Here is a 3,108-nt window from a genome sequence, read left to right as displayed (position 1 = left end):
CACTCCCTGGTCTATGCCAGGACATTCCAGGCCAACCAACTGGAAGAGATCTGTATTTGTAACCATTCCAAAGAAAGGTGACCCAACAGAATGCTCAAAGCATGCCACAATGGCACTGTTATCACATGCCAGAGACATCATCCAACAACAGTGGCAGCAGTACACTGACAGAGAGCTGCCAGAGGGCCAGGCTGGATTCAGAAGAGGACGTGGAACAAGAGATCTCATTGCTGACATCAGATGGATCTTGGCTCAAAGCACAGAATACCAGAAAGATGTTTGTTTGGGGTTTTATTGACTGTGCCAAGGCATGCAACTGTGTGGATATACAAACTATGGATAACCTTGAGAAGAATGGGAATTCCAGAACACTTCATTGTGTTCACTCGGAAACTTGTGCATGGATCAAGAGGCAATTGTGCAAATGGAATAAGGGAAATTGCATGGTTTAAAATCAGGAAAAGTGTGCATCAGGGTTGTATCTTCGCACCATGCTTACTTCATTTATTTGCCGAGCAAATCATCAGAGAAGCTGGATTATATGAAGAGTGTGACATCAGGATTGGAAGAAGGCTTATTAACAACTTTCAATATGCAGATGTCACAACCTTGCTTGCTAAGAGAAGGAATTGAAGCACTTGCTGCTGAAGATCAAGGATTGCAACCTTCGGGATGGATTACAACTGAATATAAAGAATATCAAAATCCTAACAACTGCACCAATAGGTAACATCATGATAGACAGAGAAAAGGTTGAACTTGTCAAGGATTTTTTTCTTGCTTGGATCCACAATCAATGCTCATGGAAGCCACAGTCAGATCATAAGATGTATTGCATTTGGTAAATTTACTGCATAAGATCCCTTCAGAGCATTGGAAAACACAGATGTTACTTGGAGGACTAAGATGTGCCTGCTACAAGCCCTGGTGTTTTCAATTGCCTCCCATGCATGTGAAACTTGGACACTGAATAAAGAAGACTGAAGAAGAATCAATGCATTTAAATTGTGGTGATGGAGAAGAATATAGAACGTACAATGGATGGCTGCAAAGTCAGAAGGCGGCTATCTGTTTTGGAAGAAGTATAGCCAGAATGTTCCTTAGAGGCAAGGATGGCGAAATTTCTTCTTCCCTACTTTGGAAATATTGTCAGGCAAGACTGGTCCCTGGAGAAGGACATCATGTTAGGTAGGGTAGAGGGGCAGCAAAAGAGAGGAAGACCTTCAAGGAGATGGACTGATACCACGGTTGCAACAATGGGCTCAGGCATAGGGACAATTGTGAGGGTGACATGGACCAGGGAGTGTGTCCTTCTGTCGTGCATAAGGTCACTATGGGTCAGAACTGACTCAATGACATGTAACGATAATAACAACATGACAGTAGAGCTTCTATTATTCTTCCTAGGAGTGGCTAGTGGGTTTGAACTGCTGACCTTGTGGTTAGCAGCCGAATGTGTGATCTACTATGCTACAGGGCTCCTTTAATTAAGGAAAGATGGTATCACAAATTAAAAAATGGAATTCAAAGAGACAAGCCTAAGCGCATATGCCCCACTCAGGCCAAGAAGAGAGAAACAGCATTTTAAAGGACAGGGTCTGAGAAAAATTTGGAGCTCTTCAAAGGTCAGCTCCCTGAACAGTGAACTCACACAAGTCACAAAAAGGTCAGCTGCACCGTGGGAGAAAGAAGTGGCAGTCTGCTTCCATAAAGACTGAGTCTTTTTTTTTTTTAACACTTTATTAGGGGCTCATAAACTGTTATCCCAATCCATACACACATCAATTGTGTAAAGCGCATTTGTACATCGTTTCTCAAAAATTTTCTCTCCATCTAAACCCACGACATTAGGTCCTCATTTTTCCCCTCCCTCCCCGCTCCCCCCTCCCGCATGAGCCCCCGATAGTTTATAAATGGGTATTTTGCCATATCTTGCCCTGTCCGACGTCTCCCTTCATCCACTTTTCGGTTGTCTGTCCCCCAGGGAGGAGGTCACACGCAGCTCCATGCAATCGGTTCCCTCTTTCCTACCCACTCTCCCTTTACCCTCCCTGTTTTGAAAGACTGAGTCTTGGTAAGCCCCTCAGGAGCAATAAGGAGAGTAGCGATACCAGGAGGAGAAGGAGAAGGTGGGGAGAGAAAGAGGGAACCAATCACAATGATCAACATATAACCTTCTCCCAGGGATATGAACAACAGAAAAGTGGGTGAAGGGAGACAGTGGGTGTTTTAAGACATACATTTTTTTTAAAATAAATTATCAAGGGTTCATGAGAGGGGGGGGGTGCGGGTGTGTGTGAAATGAGCTGATGCCAAGGGCTCAGTAGAAAATGTTTTGAAAATGATGATGGCAACATATGTACAAATGTGCTTGACACAATGGATGGATGGATGGCTTGTGATAAGAGCTGTAAAAACCCCCAATAAAATGATTTTTTAAAAAGATTTAGTCTTGGAAACCTTGTTGGACAGTCCTATCGGGTCACTGAGAGTCAGAATGGACACAATGACCAGGGGGTATTATGGAAAATATGCCATTTCTATATCTGAATATAAAGCAGAGCGATGTCTTGTCTCAGAGGCTGCCCCTCAGGATTTGTTATTTAGTAACCAAATCAACCCTTCTTTAGATTCCAAAACCCAGAAGCAATTGTTGTTAGGGGCCAATTGGAGTCAGTTCTGACTCATAATGACCTTATGCACAACGGGCAAAATGCTGCCTATTCCTGCGTCATCCCCACAATTGTTATGTTTGCACTTCAGGTGTGAGATAAATCTGCTTGTTGGGATTCCCTTGCTTCAAGTATCCTTTCTCTCTTGGACCCTAGAATAAAATTCAATCTTACTTCGTGGGCCCTCTCAATTCAATCCCTTTGCACCTCCAGGTACCCAACCATCCTGAGCCTGTCAAACCACCCTGAACTCCTTAGGATCTTTCTCAATTATTTCAGTGTTGCTGCACTCTCAAATTCCTTTCTTCGGACACCTTACACTTCCCACAACTCCTATCTTCTACTGAACAACCTTCTTTCCGGACTGATGGAAATATCGTTTCCTAGGACACTTTTAAGGAGCCCTGGTGTCACAGTAGGTTAAGAATTGGGATGT

This window comes from Echinops telfairi, unplaced genomic scaffold (assembly GCF_000313985.2).
Source record: "Echinops telfairi isolate 266 unplaced genomic scaffold, ASM31398v2 ScPeMD7_11;HRSCAF=52, whole genome shotgun sequence".
NCBI classification, from domain to species: domain Eukaryota; kingdom Metazoa; phylum Chordata; class Mammalia; order Afrosoricida; family Tenrecidae; genus Echinops; species Echinops telfairi.
The sequence above is the reverse complement of the archived record's forward strand: the minus strand, read 5'-3'. Positions refer to the sequence as shown.